This window comes from Siphateles boraxobius, unplaced genomic scaffold, assembly GCF_051911475.1.
Source record: "Siphateles boraxobius isolate OS27281-9 unplaced genomic scaffold, OSU_SipBor_1 3, whole genome shotgun sequence".
In the NCBI taxonomy this organism is placed as follows: Eukaryota; Metazoa; Chordata; class Actinopteri; order Cypriniformes; family Leuciscidae; genus Siphateles; species Siphateles boraxobius.
This window is the reverse complement of record NW_027508919.1, coordinates 14483838-14510453: the sequence shown is the minus strand read 5'-3', so window position 1 is coordinate 14510453 and position 26616 is coordinate 14483838. Positions and strand designations below refer to the sequence as shown.

At 38.9% G+C, this 26616-nt stretch overlaps 1 long non-coding RNA gene across 1 annotated transcript; it reads right to left on the bottom strand.

Moving 5' to 3' along the window:
• Positions 1-1836: 1836 nt before the first annotated feature.
• On the bottom strand, positions 1837-2601 carry LOC143757120 (uncharacterized). The gene is made up of 3 exons (XR_013210415.1): positions 2477-2601; positions 2257-2292; positions 1837-1921 (listed from the first exon to the last, which is right to left on the bottom strand). It is a non-coding gene; the product is annotated as an uncharacterized LOC143757120 (long non-coding RNA).
• Positions 2602-26616: the final 24015 nt, after the last annotated feature.

Here is a 26616-nt window from a genome sequence, read left to right as displayed (position 1 = left end):
CATCAGCTGCAAGTTTGATGAATAGTCCTGAGACAATACCTCACCACCAATACACTGCACATTCTTGATTAAGAGTCGCTAGTCTCCCCATGTGGTCTTTCTACTGCTAGTCATTATCCATAACACAACAATACATTGAATATAGCATTGAACACATTTTTCAGTGATGCTGGAACTGGACCAAGTCTCGGTCAATCCCCTCATTTAATAGACTCTCAGATTTCTTTTTGAATTAATCTGAAAGTTTAAGTCATCAGTCTTGTGGTCAGGGGAGAGGTAGAAAGTAACGTACTTCTACAGTTTTTTTAAAGTAGTTTTTAAAATCTGTAATTTTACTTTCCCACATGGAAAGAATCTATATAAACATATATGTTTTAATATATGTTTTGATATAGGATTTTAATATATGTGACATATATAAAATTGGCCGTTTTCCTATATTATATGTGCATATATGCACATATATGTACATATATGTGTACATATATACGTGCATATATGTACACATATATACATGCATATATGTACCTATATAGGTGCATATATGTACCTATTTACGTGCATATATGTGTACATATATGTACCTATATAGGTGCATATATACGTGCATATATGTATCTATATAGGTGCATATATGTACCTATATAGGTCCATATATACGTGCATATATGTACCTATATAGGTGCATATATGCACATATATATGCAGCTATATGTTACCTATATATTAGTATAATTATTAAAATCCATAGCTACTAGGCAACATAAATAACAGCCCAAGATGTAGACATTTTAATTATTGATTTACTTAAGAACAATCAAATATTACAAGAACAAAAATAAGACAAAAAACTGAACAGAAAAAAAAACAATTTATCTTGTTGATCTTCTCAGCTCTGTGAGCTTCGATATTGATAGATGTGCCTATCTGTCCTCGGCTGGTTGCCAGCCACTTCTTCAATGTAGCATCTAGAGAAGACAAAAATAAAAAGACAGTATAATAATAATAATAATAATAATAATAATAATATAGTGCTTCATCAGGAACCCAAAGTGCTTACAGTACAGCTGCGATTGGACTCATGTTTTGGATAAAGGGCTGATCATAATAAAAAATGCGTCATGTAAACACGTCAATTGGAAGATTCTGATTGGTTTCTGCTTAATCTGAAAGAAATTCTGATTGGAAACATCACCCCCCTTTTTTTTAGCGGCATCATTCTTTCATATGCACATGTCCGTCATGGGGACTGCATTGTTAACAGTCACACGGTCAATCATGTGCATCCAAAGCAGAGAAAATTCATGGATATGAAAAATTCAGAAAAAGAGGGAAGGTAGGATCAAGAAGTGAGCAAGCAATGAATTAGTATTATAGGTTCCAAGCAGATACAGTAACAATAATGGGTGCCCTGTCTTATACAGTCTCCATTGATGCCTAATAAACATTGATACAAGTAGGCTATGGTGAACTTATAAAGTCTTAATGCGTTGAGAAAGGAAAACATTTTTTTTTTGCATTTACTCACCAATAATGGCTACCTTTTTAATTTGGTCAAGGGCGACCTGCTGCTCCCCATCCCCTCTGGTTGGCTTCCCACCTTAAAGTATTATTTCAAAATTATTATGAAAGGGGGGCAAAATGATGGTGCTGAAAACATGAGATTTTTTATATACACATCACTTTTACTTGAGGTGCAAGGAAATACAAAAATGGCAAGTAAAAAAGCGATGGTATGCCCGCACTGACTTTTTTTCTTTTTTCAAGGACAGAAGAGATTAGGAACATGTTTTGTGCCATTCGGGTTGCTTTTCAGCAAAGTCTCCAAATCAAAAGGTGCCCAGCAGCAGATTCCACACCATGACAGTAGCAGAGGTGGCAAGTCCTGGCAAAACACCCCAGAGCCCTTTATAACTTCAATCTGAAAAATACATCACAATATTAATTTATTGGCAACTTTTAGAAAGGTTTTTATGTTTCATATTGATTCTTATATTTAGCTTCCCAATAGTTAATAGTTTATGATGTATAAATGCAGATTAATGATAAAGATTTGAAACAAATTAATCATTGCCCTAAACGTTATTAAAGGAGAGGACAGGGTGGGGGGAAGGAGGAGGTTGGATGGAGAGTAGGGAAGGAGAAGACAGTGGGTGTAGAGGAGCGAAAGGGGGCAGGAGGAAAGGATGATTGTCTCGTAATTGGCTCCTACAAGCACACAGTTTATACCCATCCTTACTAAATAATGTTACTCACCTGTGTTTTCGCTGATGTCTCAGCTGTTGCTGCAGTCTTGTTAGAGAACAAAAACATTGTTAAACTCAACAATTGTAAAACTTCAACAATTTTAAGCATATGGGGCAAGTAAATTACATATTACCACCAACTATCCCAACATAAAAATCCCTATAGCTCAGTTGGTGCCTTAAGTAAAATAAGTACAGAAAAATCTGAGGTATAAAAGGGTTACACACACCTGTGGTGTCTCTCGAAAGCGCTCAGTCACCATGGGACTCTCTTTAAAGGGCTCGGTCTCCTCTCTGGAGTCTTAGAGAAGAAAGAAACTTAGTAAAACTCTACAACAATTTTTATTCATCCAAGCAAGCCACTATAGATTTTTATTTACAGGGGGGGCTTGGAAAACATTAATAATGTCAATAAATTAAAGTTACATGCAAAATTAATCAGCCAAACATCATAAAAATCCATATAGCTCTGTTTGAGTAACAAGTAAACTAAATAAATAAATAAAAATGCAAGGGGATTACTCATCGGTTGCACGTCTCCAAAAGTCGAGAAGGGGGAATCCCTTATATCCCAATAAATTAAAGTGCAAATACATAAAATTGTTAACACTATCAATCAGCCCTACATCACAAGTCTCTACAGCTCTGCTTGAGAAACAATTTTAAAAAGCAATGAAAATCAGAGGAACTTACCTTTTGATCAATAATGGCGAGGTCACTTTTCATTTGAGGGATTTCTAGAAAGAGGTTATATAAAGAAAAAACAATTACAATCACTAAATCAAAATAGCACCCAGCAACTCTAACGTTACTCTTCGAAAGATATTTCCTGCAGCTGTGAACGCAAGCTACAACCCTCCAAATCCCATTCATAAGGTTTCTGCAGAGGAAACCTGGTTGTGAACGCAATTAAAAAATATATATATTTCTCCCAAATTCAAATTCCCCAAGTTTTTTTTCTGGAGCCGATTGCCTTCTTGAGCCGTTGAAGGCAGAGAAGTGCAAGTATGTTTTGATTAAAGTATTGTACTTCGCTACATTTTAAATCATCCGCTACTGAGTAAAAAAAAAAATAATAATAATAATACCAGGGGGAAAAAAATCGCGCTCCGGAAACTACTGCAAGGGCGGGAGAACAAATGTGCAAAAGAAAAAAAGTGATGCAACGCCATCGAAACCGAACCATTGCAAGTATGGGAAATATTTGGATGTAGAAATAACACGTGGTTATCCTCGAGGATAGATATACAATTTGCATAAAATGTGGATGTAAAGTGGCCCTCCGTGCAGATGTCCCGTTTATATTTAGATGCAGAGGGAATCTCGGAATCCAGTCTTGCAAATTGAATTTACAGTATTGTGCAGATGTCCTTGCACACTGAGTCCAACATTTCCGTATGCTTTTTTCAGTATTAGTAATTCGGTGGCTATGAATTTGTTAAAACACCAATGAAAATGCGTATGTATGCGAAAAACGCAGAAAATCGAACCCGATCCGAATTTGTTTATGACGGACGAAAGTTTCGGAGGCCGTGTGTAAACGTGATTGACACAACGTGAGGTCGTGTTTATTTTTTAACGTTACAAAATTTTGGATGCAAATTACAGACTCAGTGTGCAAGGACCAGATGTCAAATGATGGACCAGATGAAAGTAGAGCTGTGCAATAAATCAAATAGCGTCATGGTCTGTGAATATTAAAGCGCAAAAAAAGACTCCTATATAAATATATAATCTGCGTGTCTCTGTGGGAATTAGCTGCGCCACTTCGTCTACTCCATACTCAAGCTCATGCTGTTGTTAGTGTCTTACAAACAATACGAGGACATGAATATATTTACATTTCCAGAGCTGCTCTGAGAGAACGCCTAATGAGCATTTTCATCATTTTATTTGAGAGAAACCATTGCCAAATACACTCAAATAAAACAGATCTTCACTACAACCCGTCAAAATAAAAGTTCAGTTTAACTAGGAAAAATTATGAAATGTATATATTACTATTGTAGGTCTACACTAGAATGCACTTCTGAGAATAATAATAACAACAACAACAATAATAAGAAAATTTATTTGAATATTATTTAAGGAAAATGTTTTTGTCCATGATTTAATTTGAAGATGTGAGAGGTCGGTGTGAGTTGGCGAGATAGTTTGTTTATGAATGAGTTGTGTATAAATGAGCTTTGTATGTTATCTGTAATGTATGCCATGTAATGTTTTTTTGTTGTTGTTGTTTTTATTTATTTTTATGATTTGTCTTTTGTATTCTGTATATTGTGTTTATGGGACCCTCTTGAAAATGAGATGATGCATCTCAAGAGGCTATCCTTTAAATAAATTCAATTCAATTTAGTAAATCTGTTTTGCAGCTTTCCCAAAAAATAAAAGGATAAAAGTTTAAATTTTCTTTTGATTACCAAATATATATTTTTTATTATATATTTGTATTTAATCATAAAAAGAAAAAGAAATCTCAATAAAATCGTCATAGGACTCTATTATTCTTAAATATTTTAATAAATTGTTAATGTTAAAAATAAGTTGTTAATTTAATTAATTATCAATTATTGAATTTAGTTGATTAGACAATATTCATTGAAATTTCAATAAACAAAACAAACCAAATGGTTTCAAGTTTGTTATAATAAAAGCATTTGTTCAACCAAAAAAACCTGTTTTCATTCTTTTTTAGGTGTTTTAGGCAAATTTTGCAGGAACGCTAAGAGGTTAACTGTAATTTTATCTGATGATTATAATAATAATAACAACCATAATATAATAATACAGTTTATTTATTTATTTAATAATTCATTAATACTGTAAACCGTGATATTTTCTCGGATGGTTACACTGTCAAAATCTACAACCCGGGAGAGTCCCCCACCCCTCCCCGCGGTTATAAAAGAAACTCAGTAACTTTTACTCTTGAGTAAAAACATTAATGTCGTGATGAAACAGAAGTGACAGATGTGTAGGAAGATGAACACAAGGTTGTGGGGTGTTGTTTAACCGGACAAAAAGATTGCACGAGCCGAAGAGCGTACTCTCAATAAAATCAATAGGTATTAATTTTTCAAGACAAACCTCCCTAATCTTATGTTTAGCACAGAAAGTCGACAAGACACCACTCTGTAATTGAATTCAACTAAGAGAGAATACATAAGAAGTGAATAAAAGCCTTAAGTCGGTTGACAAGGTTTTTGATGAATGCTCATATTGATTCTTGTAAAATATGCTGCATTGTTATTTCACCTTCACTGACAGAGGCTGCAAAAATACTCTAAAATGGAAGATGGAATGACAACTGTGTAAAAACGAATGGAAATAATAATTTATCTATAGGCAGTCTTTGTATGCAATTGACATAAAAACTCAACACTTGAACATCTGTACACCCATACTTTTTTGATTCAGCTGAGCTTTTAATACAGATCTAAAAGACCTTGAACTTTAGATCTTGTTTTGTAACATTGCAGATTAAATGTACTGCTGGAGGACACCCATATGTCAATGTCCTTGTCAATTAAGAACATGAATATTAATGCTGATCTACGATGAAAATAGTGGTGGCCCTGGGATATCTTCAGAGAGAGAGATAAACAGACAGAAATGTAGCTAGCATAATACATGCCTTTTAGTCATGTTGAGGATCCCTGCATGACATGTCATATGGAAAAACTTGTGTATTTAGGCAAAAAAAAAAAAAAAAACCAAAGGCAATTGTGACCAAAGGCCAAAAATATTTGTTATGTTCTGTAAATTGAATTGTTCTGCAACAAAGAACCAAACTCATCTGCAAACGAATTCTGTTTTTACACTGAACAAAATTATAAACGCAACACTTGTGTTTTTGCCCCCATTTTGAGCTGGACTCAAAGATCTAAGACTTTTTCTATGTACACAAAAGGCCTACTTCTCTCAAATATTGTTCACAAATCTATCTAAATCTGTTTTAGTGAGCACTTCTCCTTTGCCGAGATAATCCATCCACCTCACAGGTGTGGCATATCAAGTTGCTGATTAGACAGCATGATTATTGCACAGGTGTGCCTTAGGCTAGCCACAAAAAAAGGCCACTCTAAAATGTGCAGTTTTATCACACAGCACAAAGCCACAGATGTCGCAAGTTTTGAGGGAGCGTGCAATTGGCATGCTGACTGCAGAAATGTCCACCAGAGCTGTTGCCCATAAACTGAATGTTCATTTCTCTACCATAAGCCGTCTCCAAAGGTGTTTCTGACAATTTGGCAGTACATCCAACCAGCCTCACAACCCTAGACCATGTGTAACCACACCAACCGAGGACCTCCACATCCAGCATCTTCACCTCCAAGATCGTCTGAGACCAGCCACCCGGACAGCTGCTGCAGCAATCGGTTTGCATAACCAAAGAATTTCTGCACAATTTCTGAAAACATAGCCTGCCCTTCCTCTCCTGTAATATCAGGGCATGTAATTAGCAGAGTTTCCACCTTTAAACTGCGTGGAGTTCAAATTTCTTCTGATCTGTCGTGGGACACCCACATTAAGTACATGATTTCGAAGGTGCGTTCTAGAATCCACAATCTCTGTGTTGCTAAAAACGCAGGTCTCGCCTGTGATATTTTAATGAAAGTATATTTAACTAGTGAACAGAGATTGATTCTCAAAGTTGTCATTTGTGCAAGAAAAACATCCATTTTTAGTAGGTGCTTCATATAAAGTACTCATATAATTTTTTTTGACATAAGCGCTTCTTTAAAACTGAGTCAAGGACCCTATGGTTCTATATAGAACCCCATTGATTGGGATAAATGGATATTTCAGGGCTGTTCAAGTTCTACCCTCAAACTACTGCAGTCATGGCAGAGGCCTGGTACCACATGCTGACAATGAGTAGTTAGCAAGCATCAGACTCTAAACCAAAAGAGGGAGCTGCAGTTGAGTTGTTAGTAGAACAGGAGGAAGCTACACTACACTGCTCTCTTTCTCCTACTAGTTGCTCTCTTAGCAGCATAGAACGCTTCTGTGAAAGTTTCAAAGCGTCAAAAAATGATGTAAAATTGCTGTCATTTGTTTTCAGTCGCATCTGTTGCTAATTTTAAGGTCTAACACAACGCCCTTGAATCAAAAAGGTCTAATTCAAAGGGAGCCCTGAAACCATCAAAACCCTGAAGTACTTTTTCTTCACTTTGGACAATTCAACATGTGTCATTCAATGACAAAGAGAATTCAGATTTTTCACCATGATAACCAGACAGTGGAAGCTGAGTTAATAAGATTCCCATACTTGGCTCACAGCCAAACCCCCTGAACCGATAAGCACTCAAATCTCTGAGTGTAAAGAAAAAATGAAGGGATGAATGAAAAAAAGTGAAAAAAGAAATAATTTTTATTGCTTGTGCCAGCAGGTTGAATAATGATTATCAGCAATCTATCTTTTATGTCTCAGTCTCAGAGGAAAAAGCGAGATTCAAAACTCCTCAAAGTCTACCGCTACTGCTTTGGTGTGTTTCACAAGCCACATTTGATCTAATTAATAATGAAATTGGCTTCCATTTCAGGCCCAAAGAAATATTGAAATGACAAATAACTCAAAGGCACACAGCCATGTTTTAATGCACACACAAATGCATACCATTATTCTATACACTCTCCTTAGGTGAAACCTGTGCACTCTCACTTTTCATTTAAATATTTTGTTCTCTTGTCCAACTGCAATAATGACTCTTGTATTTGAACAATAAAGAAGGAAGAGCGAGAGGAACAAAGAGGGCCTTCTTTTTGTTCTCTATGACGGCAGGAAGACTAATGTGGCAATCTCCCCTGGCTAATTGTATTATGATTCTGCACTGTAGTGAGCTTCCTGCTCTGTTCATTTTCAATCAGGCACATTAGGGTCTCCCGCTGGGTCCTGGCTGTCTGTGCACCGTGAGGGAGATCATTCATTTAAATGACTGATATGTTTCTGTGCTCATGAAGGGGGAGAAAAAACTTCCTGTGCCTCCACCCTCTGTTCTGCTGATACACTTTTACAGCAGGTAGTTCTGAGTCTGTTATCAGAAGGCTTTGAGCCAAAATTTGATCAATGCTATGTTATAGTATCATTAATACAATAACAATGTCGGTATATACAGTGGTCCCAAATGCATTTGAACCCTTAGCCATTTAAAGAAAATGATTGTCTTGCATGTAATGGCATACAGGCATTTTAATTAAAAATTCAAGTGACTTTATTTTTTAATTAATTAATCATTCCCCCAATCGATTAATTCAAAAACACTTATTCATTAAGGGGGGAAAAAACGTGTTTTAGTCTGTGTATATGCACTATTTTAAGCCATTTTGTAGTATAAATAGTAGAATAAATAGTAAATACATTTTAGTATAATTAGTGATTAAATAGTGATTAAATCACTGAATTGCTCACTTAAGCGATTAATTCAAAAACACTGATTCATTTAGGAAAGAAACACCACTAGGCTTCTGTATGTTGCTCAAAGACACCCAACGGTAAACTCTGCTGTCGTTTTGTGAATATTTTCATTGGCAAAGCAAAAATAGACAAAGTAACTGACAATTGTATTTAAATGTAAGTTAATCAATATTGACATCTTGTTAATTGAACGTTTGTTTAGCAATATTCACACTCACAATCATGCAGCTGAACATTAACATAGCTGTGAATAACTTCTCGGTTACTAATGTAACCCTCGTTGAAGGAGGGAACGGGAGACGTAATGTTGACGTGACAACGTAATTGGGATCACCTTGAGAGACCAATCTACTTTGAGAGTATTAAAACGAGCCAATGCACATTGGCATGCGATAATTGCATCAACTGCTCTGCTTGCAGCGCGAGCATATAACGAGCAGCAGGTGCATCGCATATTGTTTTACGCTGAGGAGCCGAGACGTGTTCGGCCATACAGCGATGGTCAGCAACCGTGGCGACGGAACATTACGCCTTCAGGGAATGAGGGTTTGGGATCCCATGGAAAATGCCATGATTGCTGCCACATCCAGCGCCCTATGCGAGACTCTCAGACCCCCAACTGGCTGGGGTGGAAGTCCTGTTTAAAGGGTGTTTGAACTGCTGTTCCGTTCTAACCCACACAGTGGAACTCTTGGATAACACTGGAAAAGGGTGCCTTTCCAGGGGAGAGGGATGCTGCGGAAGCCAGATCCTGCACGAAGGGAGGTAACGTGGAGAATACATATATGGACTGGCCGGAAGGGGCAGTGCAACATATGGAATGTCATTGGGGTAGAGTGGGCTCCCAGTGGAGTGGGCTCTCAAACCAGGCGGGCAAAGCATCGTCTTGGGCTTCGTAAGCCAAGGCGATGGCATCCAATATCCAGTGGGCCATCCTCTGCTTGGAGACAACCTTTCCCTTATCTGCTGGCCTCCGTAACAGACGAAGAGCTGATCTGAGGTCCTGAGGCTTTGCGTTCTGTCCACATAAAGGCACAGAGCCTTTACGAGAAAAAAAGAGAAAAAAAAAACATCTATAAAATCTATACATCTAAAAAAATAGATGCTACTTAAAAGACCTCTGATATATATATATATATATATATATATATATATATATTTATTTATTTATAAAAACATATTGATTTGCTATGATGAATTTCATGACAGTGTAACTAACCTTTCTGATGTTATTTCTCAAAAGAAACACGTTTGCTAGGCAAGAAGAAACAAAACTAATTATTAAGTCGTCACAAATGACTTGACCTTTTCTAGTGCGTTTTTATGTTTTTAACACATTTTTGCTAATTACTGACACATACTTGTCCTTTATATGAGCTGAGATGGTTTCAGTACAGGCCATGAAATAATTGATACATGTCTTTCTCTCTCTTTCTGTAAATAATTGACAAAGCGGATTTAGCAGATGTGGATAGTTTACTGGAGGTTCATTAGCATTTGTTGTGTGAGTGATCCTCCTCTCTCTCGTAAAATATCACCACAGCCAAATTCTGGACCACCATTTGCACCTCTATCCATCCCTTCAATACAGCCATCTCTGACCTCTCGCACTATTTCAACACTCTCTCTCTCTCACTCACACACACACACACACACACACACACACACACACACACACACACACACACACACACACACACACACACACACACACACACACACACACACACACACACACACACACACACACACACACACACACACACACACACACACACACACACAGACAGAGAGAGATATTTCTGCTTTTGGGCCTGCCAAGTCTGACTCACAATGGGTTAATATGCAAGGTGCCAAAGGTTGGCTAAACTGACAGGGAGGGGGGAAATTTTGCATTATAATCATTATTATCGCATAGATGTGTAGGCATCCATTAGGCACAGAAATATACAATGATATGCTGATGCCTCCATTTGCATGGATCATAAACCCCTGGAAGATACATTCTGCATAATAATCTATGATAATGGTTTACCACAGGAACCTCTTTTGTAGTGCAACAAATTGAACTTTGCTAAGTGTAAATTTGTTTCTGCCTTGATTCGCAAAGTGAGGCTTTCATTAATTTTCACCCCTGGTGCAAAAAAGACACTAAAGGCTTTACGTATTGCCAACAACAATAATGGGCATGTCATCTATTCCGTGGTTCAGTACTTATGACATTGCCCTGAGTACATGACAGTCCTCATTTCGCCAAGAGTAATGCAAAGGATAAGGGGATGTCACTCTGATACTGTGTAGCTTTCACAAGTTGATTAGGTTTCACAACCATCTGTGCTGTAACATGAAAATACCCAGATTCCGTAAATGTTTGACAAAATAATTGATATGTCTCAAAGAAAATTAGGATAATGTTTACATGAGATCATAGATATGCATGAGCAAGTTACAAATGCAGAAAAAAACCCTGATCATATTTTATTTTTAGAAATTTTTTCAACAAAAATGTGTTTTAATAAATGTCAAGTGGTATAGCCATTGAATAAAACAATACTTGAAAAAATATAATTCTAGTCAAATGACCAAAATGCCTTTCTGTAAGTTTTTTTTTTTTTTTAAATCCTAAAATTAGTCAAATTTAAAAAAAAATCATATTTTGAATACATATTTTATATTTAAATACTTTAAATAAATACAAACTAATAAAATGATCAATACCTCATTACAGTTACAATACATACAGTTTACAATATTTTTATTTCAAGCCCTCAAAAAATCTGAAAAAAGGATAAAATTATGGACGTTTAACTTTTAATTTCTTATTTAATCTAAAATTGAAAACGTGTATCATAGTTTAAATCAGTGATTTAACTTTAAACAAATAGCATCAGAGTAAGTAATACAAATATTTTCAAATAAATATATATTGGCAAGAAAATACAGTATGAATTCATAAAGCAAAATGTAATGCACATGTAGTTGAAAGAATGACATCACATGCATGCAGTGCAACTTTCAGTTCATTCTCTGCAGTGATGTATCTATGTATAGGTGCAACTTGATATTTCTTTCATTTGATACATTGAGATTTAAAATTGTATTTATTTTTGTGTCTCTTATACCATTTTTGCTTCCTCCAGAATGCTAATGGTCTTCTGAATGATTATTATACACGTTCAAAACATTTATAAATTACCACACTGATGCCACTCTGGCAGCATTAAACCAAATGTACAATTAAACAATTCTACAATTCTACAATTAAACCCCAAGCATCATCCAGTTAAATGTGCAAATAGCAAATAGTTCAGCCTTTTAAAATACAATCCTTTAGGTTTGGGGAAGAGTTTTAAAAAGTACAGCAACTTACAACAGAACATGCAGTTTACATCACTTCATAATTTACACTTTTTATTCAAATTCACCTTTATTGCAGCTCATGTAAACGTTTAAAATCCCAGCACAAACTCCCCTGGGCAGCCTTGTTCCTTTGTTATGTTTCTTTTTTCAAACCACACACATATATTCATATATTCTCGCACATGCATATGCACACGCACACACACTACAATAATCCCAGACACCCAACACTGTTTAATCAAATTCCTCTCAGAACAAATGCACATGCACATTTTCCTTTTCTAATTGCCAGCCTAACTGGATGACACTCATCACTGAAGAGAGAGTTGATGGAAGGGGGTGGATGAAATGGAAAAGCATGTGGCCCACAGTTGGCATCAACATGTAAGTTGAATTGGTGTAGCTTTAATGTATTTCTCCACATTGTGGGGGAGAGGTGTAGAGAGGGCCATTAGCAAAAAACACATCCATTCTAATGTGCCTGTGAAGAAAGAGGATGTTACTGAGGGCAGCAGACACATGGCTGTATGCTGGCAGAAAGGTACAGTGGGTGAGTAAAAGGCCTGTGTGCTAGATGTCAAACAAGACTGTAACATTTCCCTTTGAAGGAATAATTATTAAAGATAAAGCATTTAAATGGTAATGTTGTGCGAGGGCACGTACAAAAAGCAGCATTTTGGTTTCAGACTGATCTCATGAAATGGCGTATGTATGACACGCCAATTCGTATTTCCATTTTTGGCGTGCTATCAACACGCATAATCGCTTTTCAGCGTGTTTATCAACGCCTTTGACTTAACGTTATATTACTGTATTATGTATATATAGATATATGACCTACCCCAACCCCGTCCCTAAACCTACCCGTCACTGGGGTTAATACCATTTATGAGTGTTCTCCTACCATCCTAGGAAATAAAAGATCGCTCCACAGATGTAGATATAGATTTTGCTTCGTTTCGCTCGGACATTTAACGGCGTACACATACACGCGGAATCACTCGGACATTTAATGGCGTAGACATACACGCAAAAGATTTCGGCGTGGACATACACGCGGATAGCTCAAAATGCGTATAACACGCCACTTGACTTGAAAGCAGCGTGTATGTTTACGCAAAGTCATGATGTCATGTTGTTGGTTTAATGGTCTCATATTTTGTAGAAATATTGTCACGCTGAGCAGAATGCATAAAACTCAATGTGTTCCTCTGCCGGAGGCCGGAGGACGGTCAGTGACATTCTGCTTTCTCATCACTGAAGGAGCTGAAGCAGAAGAATGTCTCAAGAGTGCTCTTGAAAAGAGACCTTTTTTTGGTATCATGGTATCATCTCACATCCCTCGCTTGAACAAGTCTTTTAGTGTTATTGATTTCTACCCATCATTCCATAGTTCCCCCACTTACAATTACCCATCTGTGAGCAAGGGTGGACCATGTCATTCTCGCCTCTGGCAATGTTCTAGGAGAAGTGACATACTGAATGGAAAAAGCACAAACTCGAAAGCACAAACTGGATCTTTGAGTAATAATTATAATTTTAGCAGATCAAATTTAGTCTCTTATTTCCCATTTGACAGCTCTGATTATGAAATGAAGGCAAATGCCATTTTTAAAGGTTTGATAATGAGTTAACATAGGTTGTACTGCAGGTAAACTTGTTGTAAGCTTTTTTGAAAAATCAAATAATATATTTTACAATAAGATAGATAACAAGCCTAAAGTCACAATGAAATCAAAATTGAAATTTGGAATACTACAATTGGAATATTGACAGGCACTAATCTAATTTTAACACTTGTAACACAATTGTAACACTATAGGACTTATATGGGGATGAACTAATGAATTACATAAACTCATCAACTAACATTCTCCTTATAATGGTATTATATAAACATGCATTTGTACGTGTAGCGCCCGGAGTTGGTGAAGTTACTTTAAAAAAAGTAGTGTTTGCTCGTTACTTGTTACTTCTTTAAAAAAGTAATCCATTACTTTACTTAATTACCCCCTATGGAAAGTAACTTTTTACTTTTACGTTACTTTTATGTTGCTTGACTTTGGGCAGAACCCAATATCTGTTCCTAAATGTGTAGGCTTACATAATGTTCTACTATGGAGGACATAAAAGGTATTTATTTTATGCTCTTTATTACAAACAAATATCAAGAGGCTCCTTAGGAACAACATGACCACAAAATGGGTCATATGTCTCAAAATAAAACATGCCTCATCTAAACTAAAAAAGAGAGATTTTGAGAAAAAAAAATATTTTTATTTAATAACTTTTGAAAAACCTGTATAAACTGAACACCAAAGAACAATGTTAACTATTGAGCGGTGGTGACGCGTTCATGAAAAATGTCACAAAGAACTGGCAAAAGTAATGATTATAAATATGTCAAATATAGCAAGGAGACATTTCAATTGTTTATTAATAAACAAGTGTTTTCTGTGTCAGTGTTGGCTGCAAAGATGAAGTTGATTCGCGTTCTTCACAGGAGTGAACGTGCCAGAGAGAAATGCATATTTCATACGGATTACATAAGCAGAGAGCAGTCTGTTTTCTTTCTTTTTTAATTGTTTTGTTTAAAAGTACATATTTCAAGCTTTCTATATATTTCTCAGGTCTGTGAGGTAAGTAGCTTATACGCTGAGTTTCAGTTAATTTATGAGACGAGCTCCAGTTCACGTGCCTCCGTGTCCTGAATATATTGCCTGCTATATTTACTACTTATTTATTAAATTCAGGCAATTGGATGGAGAATTACTTTTTAACGTGTTACACACAACACTGGCAGCGCCCTCTCCCTTAGATTTAAGCTGGATAGGCCCTGGGCAGTGGTGGAAATAGTACTAACAAATTGTACTTAAGTAAAAGTATTGCTACTTAAGTAATAATTTACTTGAGTACAAGTAGAAGTACTGACAAATAATATGACTCAAGTAAGAGTAAATAAGTAAAACTACTCAAGTACTACAAAGTATTTTTCTATTTTTACCCAAAATGGGGAGATGATAGTGATATTGAGCGCTAAACACACACGTCATCGGTTTCTTTCATACTGGAAACCCAGTACTGATTCATCCCTCACGCAGAAATTCCACAAGTGAGATTCATATAAGTATTAAACTATATAAAGGAAATGCCTTTTATAATGATATGCACACAGGGACGTTTTGACTAGCATAAAGACAAACACATGACAGCGATAATATATCTGTGTTCATCTATCTCAGTAAGTAATTAGTTTTTTTCCAAATTTTTTCCAGCCATTTACTCCCATTATAAAGCTTGGAAGAGCCAGGACATTTTTGAATATAACTTTGATTGTATTCTTCTGAAATAAGAATGTCATGTACACCTAGAATGACTTGAGGCGAGTAAATAATGGGGTAAATTAAATTTTTGGGTGAACTAACCCTTTATAGCAATGTTAATCAACATAGCTTGTATCATAGAATGTAATAAAATAATACATACTCTGTGTTAAGAAGCAACATGAAACAAATTTCATTGTATTTCATGTATTGTGATTTTGAAAAGTAAGTCCAGGTAAGATCATTTGAATGTTTCAGTTAAATTTCATAATTGAAAGCAAAGAAGAATAAGTGAGAGGCCCCATAAAAAAAGAGGGATTTACAACAGTATGAATAAAAAAGTGTCAGTAAAAAAAATATATATATAAGTGGGGTACGGGTTAACATGTTAAATTAAATTCTCCTTTTTTTTCGTTCTAACGAAAATGTGCTGGGAGTCCACTGTTGCTATAGTAACAAACTACACTTTTACGTTCATCTGATTGACAGATAAATATTGTGATCTTATTTCACTGTTGTTGAGGTTTTTTCAGCTTTGTACAAAGTTTGCTTCGTACATTTCTTTTAACTATGTTGTTAAAGAGGGCGAGATTTACCATTTAATTGAACTGTGTGTGGATGTATTTTAGACACTTACATTGTTCTTGCTCCGTCAGTGCAATAACTGCGTCCATGTTATGAGCAGAGTATTTCATTTACTTCAACTGCTCAGTGCTCTGGTATTATCAATGGGATGACCCATTGCAGGAGTTGCCATAATTAAAATTTAAAATCAGAATAGGAGCATATTCACTGAATTGAAACGAAAGCGATACTGATTCAAAACACGAGTGCCCCGCCCCCCAGCCGAACTTTTGATTGATTTTGCACCTGAGTCAGACCTGTCCGTTATTGGCCGAAGCGGACTAAAATAACCACAAAGTCCTGATTGGTCACACTTTAGAATACTGTTCCTTCATTAATTAATAACTACACAGGTATCAAATGAGTAATTCATTATTAACACTCTAATAACTACTCGGTTACTCACGTAACCTCAGTTCCCTGAGTTAGGGAACGAGTATTGCGTAGCTATACGCAGTGGGGGAAACTCCTTTTCCTCGATTTACTGAAGCCTTTATGTAAAGCGCATTTGCAGCTGCACGGCTAGAACATGAGCGTCTGGCTCGCTCATAGGCTGCGCTGCGGCAACTTCACATCCAATGGCGCGGGCGCCTCTGACGTGCGACCAATGAGATCACTCTGCGTCATACACGTCAGAGCCCGCCAAGGGGGCGTGACCTCAGTCTATAATAGTCCCCGAATTCGCCATTATAGCAGGTTTAACGACTGAAGCGACAACTTGCCATGTTACTATAGTGCGGCTGGCCATGCAATACATATTCCCTAACTCAGGGAACTGAGGTTACGTGAGTAACCGAGTAGTTCCCTTTCGAACGGTCACTTCGTATTGCGTCGCTATACGCAGTGGGGACGCCATGCAAAACGCCGCACTGAGTAACTGGCTGCCACTGCAACTCAGCCCCCTGAGCATACAGAACAAGCCATAACCGCATAATTATGTATAAATAGACCAGACACCGTCAGGTCTAAAATAGTACACATCAGTTAGAAATAACCCAACATACTACACCAATGAACTCAGACACTGTCGGGGTTATTAGTATATGAACATATAACCAGTCAAGTGGGTTTATATATGAAATTATAACCGGCCAAAGCGGGTTTTATATATGTCATATAACCGGCCAAAAGCGGGTTTTATATAAATATGGAATATAACCGGCAACAGCGGGTTTATGCATGAATACAACCGGCCAGCAGCGGGTTTTTATTTATATGTGAATGTGATAGTGCACAGTAATATATGACAAGACCAGCCACCGATGGGTCTTAATCATACCGAAAGCACCTTCGCCTGCAGGGAAGGCACTTCCCTATTATAGAAACTCATAAATGTGGAAGGCGAGGACCAGCCGGCCGCATCACAAATATCACTAATGGGAATGCCAGATGACCAAGCCCATGACGAGGCATACCTCTGGTCGTATGGGCCTTGATACCTATAGGGCAAACTTGACCGGCTGCGGTATAAGCCATACAAATAGCATCCACTATCCATCTAGACAGTCTTTGCTTAGTGACTGGATCCCCCTTGGATCTACCACCAAAGCAGACAAAAAGCTGTTCTGATTGTCTAAAAGACGCAGAACGCTCCCGATAGATTCTCAGCGCTCAGACAGGGCAGAGAAGATTAACCTCTCCATCCTCTGCAGAAGGAGGGAGGGCTGATAATGTCACCACCTGTACTCTGAACAGTGTTGAGAGCACTTTAGGAACGTAACCATGTCTGGGCTTGAGGATGACTCTGGAGTCATCTGGACCCAACTCCAAACATGCAGGGCTCACAGAGAGCGCCTGCAGATCTCCCACTCGCTTGATAGATGCCAACGCCATAAGGAGAGCGGTCTTCAGCGAGAGAGTTTTTAGATCAACCGATTGGAGCGGTTCGAAAGGCGGACCTTTCAGAGCCCCCAGGACCGTGGAGAGGTCCCAAGGCGGCACAGACGGAGGTCTGGAGGGGTTTCATTCTCTTCGCACCTTTCAGGAATCTTACGACCAGGTCGTTTCTTCCCAGTGACTGGCCAGCCGTCAGAACAAGATGTGCTGCTATGGCTGCCACATACACTTTGAGCGTGGACGGGGAGCAACCCGCGTCCAGCAGCTCCTGTAAGAATGAGCGAACCACAGATATCACACATGACTCTGGGTCAGCCTGATTTTTCGAGCACCAGCTTGAAAAACCTGACCATTTTGAAGCATACAGGCGCAGAGTCGACGGGGCCCTGGCTTCAGATATAGTGCTTAAAACCTTCTCAGGAAGGTCCTTGGGTACCCGTTGAGGGGCCAAACATGGAGGGCCCATAAATCGGGTCTCGGATGCCACAATGTCCCGTTCGCCTGTGTTAGGAGGTCTTTCCTCAGTGGGACAGGCCATGGGATTGTGTCCGATAACTGAACCAGTTCCGGGAACCACAGTCTGGTTTTCCAGAGAGGGGCCACCAGAAGGACTGGGTCCCCCCCCCCCCCCCTCTCTGACCCATTTGATGACTTGTGGAATCATCGAGACGGAGGGGAAAGGCATAAAGGGGACGATTGGGCCAGACATGGGCCAGCGCGTCCCTGTTCTTCGAGAAGAACAATTTGCAGTGGGTATTGATTCTCGAGGCGAAAAGGTCGATTTCGGCCTCGCCAAACACCTTCCATATTAGACTGACCGTCTGTGGGTTCAGGGACCACTCGCCGAGGGGAGTGTTGCCCCGTGAAAGCATATCCGCGTCCACATTCTGGACGCCCGGGATATGCGCTGCTCTCAGAGAGCTCAGGTTGGTTTGTGCCCATATAGAGGAGGTCTCTCCCCATCGCATGCAGGTTCCCTGACCTGATGCCACCCTGGCGATTCATGTAGGCCACCACTGACATATTGTCTGTGCGGACTAAGACGTGGTGACCTCTGAGGTTCGACAGAAATGCCTTCAGGGCCAACCCAACTGCTTTCATCTCCAGACAGTTGATATGTAAGCTCTGCTCCGTGCTCGACCAGAGGCCGGATCCAGGCATGCCCTCGTGCAGCGCTCCTCAACCCAGGTTTGACGCATCTGTAAGAACCACTTTCCTCCTGGAAATTGTTCCCATTGTCAGCCCCTCGTGGTGCCGGTTCTGAGCCCGCCAGGGAATCAGGGTTCTCAAACAACCGTGATTCACCATAACGCGCAAGCTGCCTGACTGCCATGCATGAGTTGGCACACGGCGTTTCAGCCAATGCTGCATCGGGCGCATGCGCAGAAATCCCATGCGGAGTACTGGCGATGCTGCTGCCATGAGACCAAGCAGTTTCTGAAATTTCTTCAGTGGCGTGCGCTTGCGCAATCTGAAAGTGCCTGCAAGCGCTCGCACCGAGAGCGCACGCTCTGTGTGAGTCGCGCTGTCATAGCTCGAGTATAAAACTGTGCCCAGAAAGATCATGCTCTGGCTGGGGGTTAGTTTGCTTTTTGAAACATTGATTGTGAAACCCAGGCATTTAAGATGGCCGAGAATCAAATCCCTTTGAGCTAATAGCTCGATTCTCGACTGTGCCGGCACCAGCCAGTCATCGAGATAATTTAACACGCGCACTCCCTCAAATCTCAGAGGAGAAAGCGCTGCATCCACACACTTCGTGAATGTACGGGTTGCCAACGATAGACCGAACGGCAGAACGGTGTATTGATAAGCCCGGTCGTCGAAGGCGAATCTCAAGAATGGCCTGTGACGAGGATTTATTTGAATGTGAAAGTAAGCATCTTTCAGATCCATTGTGACATACCAATCCCCCGGGCGGACTTACGCGAGGATATGTTTTATAGTTAACAATTTGAACGGCCGTCTCATGAGAGCTTTGTTCAAATGTCTCAAATCTAGAACCGGTCTGAGACCGCCGTCTTTTTTCGGATTCAGAAAATAGCGGCTGTAAAAACCCATATTGGCGTCAGGTTAGTTCCACTCGAGCTCGAGGTCCGGGACGGCCTGTGTTAGGATCCGAAGCATTTCAGCGTCGGAGTTAGTCCTGCCTCGCTGGGTCCGCCGAAGGAGACGAGGCCCGCCACGTGGAAGGGGGTGGGGCGCTGATCTCCCTCGAACGGGACCGGAGATGACTGAGCTGGAGTGAGTGAAGCACGCGGGGACGTGGCCGGCGTGCATTCACAAACGTCCGTGCTCTCTGGATGCCGTTGGCTGCGGCACTTCTTCTTCCTCGGCTGAAGTAGGGCCGGAGAAGGAAGCGCGGGGAAGCTCTCTTCTCGAGAGAGAACTAACGTTAGCCGAGTTCGCAGCACGGAGATAGGCATGCACGCGCAGGCCGCACATCCGCCGACAGAGAATGCTATATTCATTCTCTACGTGGTAGAGTCCCAGGCATGAAATGCAGTTCGCGTGTTCGTAGGCCTCGGTTAACACGAGGCATATGGAACAACACTGATACAGATATAAACACATAATAAACAGATATTGAAAAGGATATCGCCGGATAGCCACAGGAGTGACGGCGTCAGGAGAAACACGGTTGAGATGTGTAGTCTGCTGGACTGTAGCTCGCTCAGGCTGAAGGCTTGTTCGACGGCGAAGGCTCAATAAATGGTCAGAGACACGAACTTTGTCGCTGAAGGAGTAAAATCTGCCGTAATGGCGAATTCGGGGACTATTATAGACTGAGGTCACGCCCCCTTGGCGGGCTCTGACGTGTATGACGCAGAGTGATCTCATTGGTCGCACGTCAGAGGCGCCCGCGCCATTGGATGTGAAGTTGCCGCAGCGCAGCCTATGAGCGAGCCAGACGCTCATGTTCTAGCTGTGCAGCTGCAAATGCGCTTTACATAAAGGCTTCAGTAAATCGAGGAAAAGGAGTTTCCCCCACTGCGTATAGCTAGGCAATATGAAGTGACCGTTCGAAAGGGAAATGAAAGCGTAAGCGTAAGTTCTACAAGAAAGACTCCATTGCACGTCACTAATTTATAATTCCACACTACCAATCACAGCTCGACATTGAATATAAAAGACTGATCCTACCGTTCCATGTTGTTGCCCGCAGGTGTCGTAGCAAAGTTTTCCCCCATCTTCCCCACCACCACCAGAATGGCTCCCGTCCACTCGTCGGGGGGTAGGCTCCGCCCCTGCCTCTAACATCAGGCAGGACCTATAAGCTAACCTTCAGACCCTGACGGAGGACGAGGCCTACGCCAAAGAACTCAGAGAAGGAGCTTGTCGAGCATCTACCTTTATTTTTGTCTGTAAACTCCTTTCACAAAATAAATTCTTTTTTCGAGAATCCTTCTGAGTCTTTATGGTAGAACTACTATTAACTAACAAGAAACTCTGATTAACAAATTATTAAGTAATCAGCGCTAGTTGAATGTGGTAATTCACTATTAACTACTATTTTTCATACCTCACTGATGAATATAAGAACTACTATATACTATACAGGTTCATAATTAATATTACTAATGCATAATGTATAATATAAGGCAATGGTAGCCAACTAGTGAATCGAGTGTTACTACATCCTTCTGAAGGAACTACTAATAATTTGGATCAGTATTCTAAAGTGAAAAACATGATAACTACCTTATTTTGACTTAAGTCATTGTAAACTTTTAAGGTTTTTGTAAGGTTTTGGATAGTTATGACTCAAGTGTTTATACATCTTTCTAAAGGAACTAGTAATTATTTGGATCAGTATTCAAAAGTGAAGATCATAGGAACACTATGTAGTAATGACTAGAGTGTTACCAAAGCCATTGGAAGGAATTACTATTCAAAATCTTACAAAAATGTCAAAAGCTTACAATGACTTCAGTCAATTTTAGTTATCATATTTTTTACCTCAGAATCCTGATTCAAATAATTAGTAGTTCCTTTAGAATGATGTAGTAACACTTGAGTCATTACTAGTGGGTTACCATAATCTTTTATTATAAATGAGGCATTATTCATGTTAATTATGAGTAGTTCTCTGGGAGGTATAAAAAAAATTGTACTTATTGATTTGCTAATAATGAACTACTACATTCATCTGAGCGCAATTACTAACTAATTTGTTAATCAGAGTTTATTGTTAGTTAATAGTAGTTACTAGAATATTTATAGTGCATTACTCGTTTGTTCCTGTGTAATTATTCATTAATGAAGGAACAGTATTCTAAAGTTTTACAGTGAAAGAGAGACTTTAAGTAGTTTACTCAAATAAAATAGTAAAATTTGCATAGCAATTGATAATAAAATAAAAGTTACCCCTTTAGAGTTTTACAATAAGATTATCTTTCCTCCTTTCAAACTCGAAATCAACAATTCACAGATACGATACCGTATTAATATTCCCATATAGAATAATATATCACTATGTTGTTTTATCAATATAACAGATAATACGATGGATAGTAAATACACAAAATGCCCCACATATCACCAAAGAAAATATTAATGTGTTGATTTGATACTCAAGTCCAACGAGTCCTTGTTGTCTCAACACAAAGGTTACTGTTCACATAAACATCCCACAACAGTAATCAAAAACACCCAGGTGTCAGTGTTCAAAATTGCAACAAATAAAATAAATACCCTGTTGCAGGCCTAATACAATGCTGGGGTTCGTTGAGGCACAAAACACCTTGCCGCTTCGCTCAATGAGCAAACAAAACAAACAGCAGTCTTACCAAAATTAGTTTGAGTCTACTTTCATATGACGCAATTTCAGCAAGAGGGATTACGGTTCGAAGAACTGACGGCAGATCGGCGAACTCGTCCAGCATTGCCAGAGGAACCACTGAGAATTCCTGGTATCTCAGGGCACTATCTGGAATGTCTTCTATAGGTTTTGTTAGAGAAGCGACACACGGTAGTTTTCCACAAACGCTATATTCGCACTGTTTCTCAAGGTCTCTAAATAGGGTATGTAACATTGGTTGGGCTGAAAATGCCCCGGTGGCCCTTTATACGCCCTAATGCAACCCTGAGAAATAGCCCCAGAATGAAACGAGCGGTTTTCTCCCTTTTATGGTATCAGACCCGTCGCCAGACTTCAGTCTCAAGGGGGGCATATGAAATGCATGGGGGGGCACAATTATTATTAGCCTACAGTACGTATATTTATAATAATCAACTCTAGTCGCGCAGCACGTAATCATCACGTTAAACATTTAACCAACAGCAATATGACCAGGTAGCCTAGCCTACACCACATTACATAGAAGCAATGTTATGAATATCCATATAACACTTGACTATACAACATATTAGATGTAACACCAGAATCATCTCTCAAACATTGCATTTTAAAGCAGTGAACAGAGGGAAATGCATTGCCATGAGACACACACACATACACACGCAAGAACATACACTCGCACAGAGACTTTGAACCCACCGGTACTTTGAGTGGAGGCAGCGCTGTCCTCTCTCCAGTCCCTCCTGTCAGTACAGCGGGAGTCGGAGTTTCTCCGAGCAGAACCTCCACATCAAAGTATCCTTCCACTCAGAAGGAACTGAAGCGAGTAAGCCGGCGAAAACTCGTTTTGAAACAGCTTTCAAAAATGCGCGGTAACTGTTGATTGGCTTTGTTGTACGTCACGTACGTAGCCTAACGTTCTTTTTAGTAAGGCTGCCCATCAATCTAACAAAATCACACCATTGTTTCTTTATATTTTTAATGTTTTAATGATAAAGAGTGCAACATTAATGCAACACAAAATTAGCAACTGATAATATTAAAATTAAATTAAAATTAAATTATCTGTGCCTCAAGTGGGGGGGGACAAGCATTTTTTTGGGGCGGCCCCGGCCCTCTATGGCCCGCCCATAGCGACGGGTCTTTATGGTATGCTCATGAATATTTAGATGAGCTACATGAGACTAGACCAATCAATGATATGGCAAACTGCAATAAGTAGGCTACACAGAGATTACACTTGATGGACTATGAATAGTTCGCTATTTTGTTGTGAATGACTCACGGAATTGCTAAATGTACCCAGTCATCATAGTAAACATGCTTGGAAACACTCACTTGCTAATACCAGTCATAATCCTACACATGGAACACACAAACACCTCTTGTAACTTTAAACATAATAACGCAATGTCAGACTGGGAGAATCCGTTTGGCAGCAAGCGTCTTTTGTGCGTTGTGATGTACTCTGAAATAAAAATGTACGAATAAATCCAGTGTATCTAAACTACTATCGAATAAATATATAAATTAAACCAAACCGTCACACTAACTGTACCTTCTAGATAACTATAGCTAATAGATAACGGATAGCATTGTTAATAACTGTTAGCGACAAATTCATAACGTTAGACTACTTACAGTTTGCGGTATGTCAACATGGTCGGAACAGCCCCTCTTTTCAGAAGTAGCCGGGTAAAAAAGCCTTCTTGAAACTGTCCAAGATTTTCGAAACGGTCCGAGCATATTGATAATTTCATGTTGAAGCTCACAGGGATCTTGTTGTATAAATACATCAACCATACCCGTTGAATGTTTGGTTCCTTGGGAAGACAATGAAAAGTGCCAACATTCCATGTACAGCCGGGAACACTGCAGTAATGACCGTGTCTCATTTTGAAGATCCTTTAAAAATGTCCAAACTTTCTTATTTGTAATTCCAGAAGCAGTAAACTTAGTGCGCCCCAAATTTAGGGGCGTTACAAAGCTACAGACCAGATCCAAATAAGGAAATCCCACAAGTGTTAGGTCACATCTGAGCTGATTTGAGATCCGGCCGTTTTACAGCTGCAGTTTACAGTTTTGAGATTGTAAAACTGACTGGGGCATATATCTACCTGCTCCAGATCTGCAGCCTCCCCCTACTCCACAAACGCGACCTCGCTAGTCTCTCACGAGCAATTAGCGCTGTTTCTTGAGAATCGTGCGCTACTCGGTCATTCGATTATCAAAGGAGAAATTTCTATCCCCTCACATTCAAACAACATTATACAAACTTTAATGAGAGAATTTTCATTTTTGGATGAACTCTCCCTTTAAAAGGATGATCAAAATTACTAAAAGTACGCTTTCTTTGAGGGGTCAAAACTTTAACACAGTAACTCTAATTGAGTATTTAAGCTTTGTCAACTATGTATCTATCACTATCAAAACTTAGCAACTAGATTAGGACATGTTAGCAATGTGTTTAATCATGCTAGCAACGTTCTAAATCATGCTAGCAACATTCCTATTCATGCTAACAACATGCTTAAACACATTAAATCATGCTAGCAACATGCTAATTCATGCTAGCAATGTGTTAAAACATGCTGGCAACTTGCTATTTCATGTTAACAATATGCTAACATATGCTAGCAACATTAAAATTCAGGTTAGCAATGTAAAATGCTAGCAAAATGTTAATTAATTCTAGCAAAGTGCAAAAATCATGCTAGCAATGTGGTAAAACATTATAGAAAAATGTTAATTAATGTTAGCAATTTTTTACAATGTTTCAGCAAAATATGCGAAATCATGTTGCCAATGTGTTAAAACATGCTAGCAAAATGCAAAATGAATTATCATGACATGTTATTACAAAATTAACATTACAGCAGTACATTACTGACATGATTTAGCATGTTGCTAGTATGAATTAGTATGTTGATAGCATGATTTAGCACGTTGTTAATGTAGGAATTCATGTTAGAAACATGCTAATTTGTGTCAACAAATGTGCTAGAACCACACTTTACGGCCAAATACCTCAGATTAATGAGATCATGTTGTTTAGCCATGATTTCTTGTCTCTCTAGCCTACTGTACTTTCTTGACAAAAATCTGCAAATGTTTCTTATATGTGCTAACTTGCTGTATGGATGCTTTTTTTCAGGGTGCTGGGGTTTGGGCATGACTAAATATGGTGGAATTGTTTGACCATTTGTCATTTTTATTTACATCGCTGCTGATTTTGCTGTCACGTTCATAAAAAGGTATTGTCTCACGATGTCAGGGTGAGTTTATTCCTCCCCACAAAGTAATCTGTAGATTGTTACCCTTGTCATCTTTCAGGCAGCAATTGATAAGGTCTGTGTGTTTTATCTCATGAGTGTTCATGTGATGATAGTTTAAATCACTTTGCTCTTCATGAAAATATATTAAAAGAAAACATTAAATGAATCACATAGTAATAAAACTTGGCCTTTTATGTACAGTCAGACACTTTTAAAATAATTAATTAATTTCCAGAAAGTTGTGCAAAATGTTGCCTTCATTGTTCTAAAGCTCTATAAACACAGTTTTGCACATTTCAATGCTTGCCTTAATGAAACCGATTGAAGTGAAAGTTAGTAGAGTATTTATGATCCCAGTGATCCCACTGGTGTCAATTACTGACCAAAGGCAAAAGTTAACTAAATCTCAAAACTAAAGAGGCCAGTTACAATTTATCACAACTATTTCAGCCAATTTGCATTAGAAGGGAGATGGGTGGAATTTTACCCCAGAGAGAGAGAGAGAGAGAGAGAGAGAGAGAGAGAGAGAGAGAGAGAGAGAGAGAGAGAGCGAGAGAGAGAGAGAGAGGACAAGACAATCATAAGCATGCATGCATAATAACAAGAAAGTAAACATTAATGTTGGATGCCTTACTTAATTAGTTGCGCATGAAGTATATGAAGCCTAGTTGAAGTTTATTCATTTAGATTGGTAATATTTCCTTAATATTATGTTCTAGTATTTTGTTTATAT